Source organism: Mus musculus, chromosome 5, assembly GCF_000001635.26.
Source record: "Mus musculus strain C57BL/6J chromosome 5, GRCm38.p6 C57BL/6J".
Taxonomy (NCBI): domain Eukaryota; kingdom Metazoa; phylum Chordata; class Mammalia; order Rodentia; family Muridae; genus Mus; species Mus musculus.
The window spans coordinates 54821512-54828251 of record NC_000071.6 but is presented as its reverse complement, the minus strand read 5'-3'; the positions used below and the strand labels follow the sequence as shown (position 1 = coordinate 54828251).

At 38.2% G+C, this 6740-nt stretch overlaps 1 non-coding gene across 1 annotated transcript; it reads right to left on the bottom strand.

Moving 5' to 3' along the window:
• Positions 1-908: 908 nt before the first annotated feature.
• On the bottom strand, positions 909-1037 carry Gm24235. Its single transcript, XR_003956099.1, has one exon. It is a non-coding gene; the product is annotated as a small nucleolar RNA SNORA17 (small nucleolar RNA).
• Positions 1038-6740: the final 5703 nt, after the last annotated feature.

Here is a 6740-nt window from a genome sequence, read left to right as displayed (position 1 = left end):
GCTGTTGATGAGGAGCAGGGTCAGCTGTCCTATTCTCATGATTTCATGTCTTGTCTTCTGCCTGCCTCTGGTGGTGAAGGGTGAGGAGGGAGGAGAATTCCCCCTCATGCAGAGGTAGAGCCAGCTCATCCATGTTCCTATCTTGTGGCTAGCTTACCCACAACTCCTGCAATATGTGGGTTGATTTCCCAAGTACTGTAGCTGTTTAAGGGATAGGTCAGCTCTTCTCTCTAAGCCCCCAGGGCTAGCTCTCCCATGATGCCCAGATGTGGGGTGAGGCCAGTTCTGAATAGTCCTTAGATGTTAAAATGTCCTCAGCCACCATCCCAAACCACAGGTTTCTACCTGACTTTTGATGGCAATCAACCCCTGTGACTACAGAGCCATGGACCCAGACATAGGCCCTGGTGGCACCACAGGCCAGGTACCATGATTCTATGTGACATCACTGGCCACTCACATCAGGCTGTTCCTCACTACCCTATAGTCTCAAATTCTGCCTCTCTTCATTGTGACCACGTCCTTCTGTTTCTGTTTCTCTTTCATTTCTCCACCACTTACTTGCTCTGCTTAATGATGCCCAGGGTCTCTGATGGTTCCTAGTTGTTTCAGCAGTGGTTTCAGGAGAGCATTATAGCATCAGACAGGGGTAATCTCTGACAATGGTCTGCACCCCAGTCATGCTCAGTGTGCTGACTGGTTGTCTCAGGCTATCTCTCTGTGCAGAGAGCTTATGGTGTCAATCTGGTGATCATCTTGGGCTCCTCACCTGGCAGAGAAAGATCGTCTCAGGTTTACTCCCACAGCTGCCCAGGACCCTCAGTCTCCAGCTTGCTCCTGGCCCTGGGAGCTGTTGGGGCCTGCACCACACAGGACTGATGGTGATCTTGGTCTTGCTTTTCTCAGAGAATGTTAGACTACTCATCACTCAGATATTCATAGCTAATGCTGAGAATAGACATAGGCTCTCTGCTTTCTGCCACCTACTGGCACTCATGTGACACAGCAGCCACACCTACAACTCTTCCTGGGGCAATGCCCTCCTTGCATTTATTTTTCTTAGTTGATTTAATGTTCCTCCTTATCAACGCTTATGCTACTGCCTACCATTCTTATCTTTAGTTAGCATTCTCTCAGCACAGACCACACAATCCTTTTATGGTACAATAATTACTCAACTTAAAAGGATGACTGTTTTAAATATTATGATATTTACGTAGTGGGCATATCCATAAATTGTGGTTGCATCTGTAATTATTCTTTGACTCGAAGAGAGGTGATGGTGACTATTTGATGGACTGAGCATGTGGCCTTAGTATTTAGCAAATGAACTCCACTGCCATTTCATTGCAGCTGAATGACAACATTCATGACAATTACTACAATCTACTCTTATTTGAACATTGTGTATATTCCAATTGGCAGAAAATAGCTGTTAAAAAATACCTAATCAGTGAAATATACCCAGAAACACAAGCCCAAATCAGAAACCCAAGCAACATAATGAATCAAAGGCATTATGATCACCTTAACAATATGAATTTTTCAGCAATAGATTGCAATGAAACTGAATTAGATAAAATTCCAATGAAAGTATTTAGATGAGTAATTGTAACAGGACTCTATCCCTAGATAAAGAAATATAAGGACTCAACAATTGTTGAGAGACACAGACCTATGCTACCCAAGAAATGAGTCCCTTATCTAATACCAAATAATCAGCCCTAAAACTATATGTACAAGTAACACTAAATGGCTTCAAAATTTATATTCATATATTTATTCCTATCTACTAATATAAATTTATACATGTTCACATATAGTTACATGTATATAACAATGAAAATTAAATAGAAAGAGGTAATGAATATGGTAGGCATCAGAATATGTATGCACGGGATTGGAGGAAAAAGCAGGGAAGAAACTGTGCTAATTTCAATGAAAAATTAAAATGTAATGACAGGAAGAAGGTACAACGACAAAAGCAGCCTCAGGATGGAAGCATGGGAAACAGATTCCAAAGCAAGCAGATGCTGATCTGAAAAAAAAGAAAATAAAAAGACTTCAAAACAAAGTTACTCAAAATGGGAGAGAATAGCAAACAGTCCAGCAAGAGGATATAACAGTGTAAATCACACACGCCTCTCATATCAGCACATTCCATTTTATAAAATAAGCCATACTGTATGAAAAGTCACAGATTAACATCAACACAATGGCGGTATTTGATTTCTACCCTCCACTCCCACCAAAATATGTATCCTAATAAAAGCAGAGAATCGTTAGAGTGAAATAATATTGTAGGTCAAATGAAGCCAACTCCAGCTACAGAGCGTTCCATCTAAATAGCAAATATCTACTCCATAGCTCATACAACACTCTAAAAATACATCGTATAATGAGGCACTTCATACAAACTAAGTCTTAACAAATACAGGAAATTTGAAATAATATCTTGCATTTCTTTTGATTGTGATTGAGTGAAACTAAGAATCATGAAGAAAATGACATAATATAAACAAAATTATTGAGAATGAGAAAAATGCTCCTGAATTAGATTTGGTAAAGAGACCAAGGGAGAACAATCACACACACACACACACACACACACACACACACACACACAAAATCACATAGGTTTGCCCATGCTTTATATCAAATGATTAAAAAAAGAAGCATGATAACAAAACAGCATCAGTCATGGAATAAAACAGACATGGATCCATGAAGCATATAGCCACAATCATCTGAGTTTGCACAAACATGCCAAAGGCATACAAATGGTGCTGGCAAAACAAGATGTTCACATCTCACAAAAGGGAAATGGATCTCTATCTCTCGTTGTGAACAAAGAATTCCAATGGATCCAATTCCAATGGATCAGAAGCCTTAAACCCTGAAATTGTGTGAGGAACAAAGTAGAAAAAGCACTTCAAAACACAGAGAGAGGCACAGATTTTCTGAACAGGAATTTAATTGCTCAGGAAAGGGGAAAAAAACCCTGTTTGCATCTAGGGAATGCTCTTATTTTATTTAGATGAATCAAGTACTTATGACTATGAGAGAACTTAGAAGTCATATAATGTCTAATTTATTTTATAAATGAATTAAGGAAAGATATTATTTAAGCTATTAGTGTTTCTCCCTACTCAGATTTTGGGTAATGTTTAGCATAATGATTTTGGTTTCTATCTTTTAGTTGGTGAATAGATCCAGACCAGATAATATCATTTCTGCATCAGCAATTAACTCCTCACAATGTCGTGAATAGGGTAACTTATTTATTAAGCCTTAAAAAATATAATTAGGTCATTCTCTCTCATTTTCCCAAATATATATATACTAAACAGAATAAACAAAAGCAATGAGGGCAAAGATATTGACAGGAGAGACGATCTACTCCTAGAAAAGCCAAATCTAGGAGTGAAGCCAAGTTTATGTAAAGCATGATTTAACAACTCACATGATGATGCCAAAAATCCACTTTTCTTCCTTCATCTCTCTGTGAAGCACGTCTTCTGTCTTACTAATCCCCTAGCTGTGATGACTGTATCAATTAATCACAACCCTTTAATAAACCACCACAAAACTAAGTGGCTTTAAAGGCGATGATTAGTTATTTCTCAGAATAATGTGGGCTGGCTAAGATTTCTCTCCTATCCTCATTTACTGTGTAGCGTGATGAAGTATAGAGCCACCACAGCTGGAAAGGACAAGGTAGCCTGAGTCCTCCACCTGATATCTGAAGCTAACTGTTGTCTTAAGCATCACTGACTACTTTCTTATTATGTATCATCCTCCAGCTGTCCAGAAAAACTTTCCCATCATATTCTTAAGGCAGAATTCCAAGAGTCTGAAAAGAGAAGCTGCAAATATTCACCCTCCAGTGATGCACAGTGTCATTTCTTACATTTTCAGTAGCTAAAACCACACATACAAAAACAAAGACACACACACAAAAAGAAAGAAAACGAACAACAACAACAAAAGGGTTTTGGAGCAAGCTATGTGAAAGAGCACCCATAGCTTGATGAAACCATGAGATACACGGTCAAAGAGTTTCATTTGATTTTATATTTATACAATGTCCAATATTTCGTTTCCAAATTTTACATTTCACATAACTCCATACAATGTAAAAGAAAAATGACAATGTATATCTATACTCTTGTAGTTTCCTGAACAAAAATGATGAAAGATACTTCTTTTCCAGTTGCTCTGTCAAATATCTCGTCCATCTGTGGTCATAAGCCATTTTAGACCTAACCTCCAGCAAAAATTTGAATTAATACAACAAAAATCTGGGTCCAGGGAGACTGCTCAGTAGCTAAGCCACTTGCTGCATATTGAGAATCAGAGTTCAGAGTACCAGAAACTCATGTATATGCCAGATGAAAGTGATGACTCTATTGTATGAAATACAATACAGTCTAGCCAGGGAAGGTAGAGATTGGAGCTACTCAGACCAATCTGGCAAGTAAGACTAGTGTCATCAGCTAGCTCTGGGTCTGATTGGGAGACCTTCCTTAAGGAATGAGTAAAAGAGCAATCAAATATGATATCTGACATCAATTTTGGACCACCACACTCATGTTCACATAGGTCATAAATCAAGACCCAAGATAATTTGTCTCTCAACTGGTAACATTCCAATCTCCTATATGGTTGAAATTTTGGTCTGTCAATCATACTTAGGTACATAATTTTCTCAAGACCCTTCATTAAAAAAAGATTACTAGGAAAATATCTTTCACCTGGGAAATAGTTCCCAAAATTGCCATCAGTATCAACCCCATTGTCCCTGGAAGATCCATTAAAAACAAAAATAGGTTATGATGTAGCAAAATTATCATGTTTACATTACACAGAACCAACTCTTATAACTGGAAATCTAGAAAAACATGATATCCCCTGCCATCTAAGAAATCTTTTCAGGGACAGGTATAAGTTACCACTCAAAAGTTACCTACTATAAATATATGCATATGCATAACATTATATTCAAAGAACCAGAGACTGTTGCAGTTGAAAGTGAAAAGATGACCTAGATTATACAGCCAAAAAACATTTTAAAATGGGACATAATGGACTGAAACAGTGCTCTAGCTTTAAACTTGGAATATGTACAACCTTTTGTATGACACCCTTCAGTAACAAGAACCACACAGCTCTATACAAAATTTAATAAACAACAAGGACAACAACAGTAATATTAAACTGATATAAAAAATGTTGACAGTCCACTTTACTCCACTGAGACGCTTATTTGTTTTCTCACTCTCCGATGTCCAAAGTTTACTTCCTTCTGATTTCTGACTTTGCGCCCTTCTGGATTTGATTATTCAGTTTTGCAATCTGCTTTTAAAGTAGCTGAAGGGCTGAAAGGCTTTCCCTTTTGATCACATTTACTTGGGAGATACAGATATGTCTTGGTAGCTTTATCCGCAGGCCCTTTTCTTCCCAGTATAGTGTGTACCACTCAAAATTTGGAGAGCAGCTTGCATTAGCAGAAGGTCCTCTCATTGCCTCGGAGACACTCAGGCAATTTATGATCATTTGTTGCAAAGAGGCTCTGCCATTTCTCTTAGACAGAAGAAAATAGCATCACCTACTCCATTGCATCTCAAGGACTCAGCTAATGCAGCCTTGATGATCTTCTCCCGATAGAAATATCTACAAAGGCTTTAGGAGCTCAGATCAAGTATTTTCACTGTCAGCCACCAAAGGTTTCCAGTCCCCTGCCTGCCACAGTTATGGGACTTGCTAGACAGCAGAAATAGTAAGTTTAAAATCTCTTCTAATGCTACTGTCAATATTGAACTGGAGGTTGTCTTGAAAAAGTATTCCTTCCTTGTGGAAGTTCCAGGTCAACATCAAGGATCTATAACCCTATTCCAATGTGGTACATAAGCTAAGTGGTGATTCTATACATTTTCATTAATGGACCCCACAATATACCATGCCAACTCACTTTCTCACTTCTGAGAAGAGAGAAGGGGTGCTTGTTTCAATGTCAGTCTCTTCCAGAAGATGAGGACCAAGCAAAGTAGCTTAGAAGAAAGAAATGGGTCAAAGTTGATGGTTAAAGCATGAATGGCTGCTATAACAATGAAAGATGGAGAGGGAAGAAAGTGTTCCTTCAGGCCACTTGGTGAGGGTCACTACTAAAGCTTTCAGGTCTGTCCTTTAGATAAGTCTTTTATTATTTCATGTGAAGTGATCAGTAGGTCTGTTGAATATTTTTAGATTCTCAAGTTGAGAAAGAGGTACATGACAATTTACTGAACAAATAATTGTTCATAGCATTTCTTATTTAAAACAATGACAGCAAAAACTTCTCAGTTATTTTTTACAAGCTAGAAGCTTAAAGACTTCATAGTTAGACCGGGGAGCTAACCTTGTAAGAAAGTGGAATTTATTCCTTCAGGGTACAGTGAAGTTACAGGCAATAATTAAGAACTGTGCAGAATCATCTTAGAAGTGCCTCATTTAGCTGTGGGTCATTAGGGATATAGGATTCCCAATCCATGTAACAATGAGACAAGCTAAATGCTGTTGTTCACCTTAAGTGTTTGTTTCATAACTGGCTCTTACTCTGTCACTATTGAGTAATAAACTTGAGAGAAATTATTTGCTTCATACATTCTCAAAAATAAGCCAGACATGATAGGCACACCTTGAATCCCAGCATTTAAGAGGCAGAGGCAGAAGCAGAGGCAGGTATATCTCAGTAAATTTCA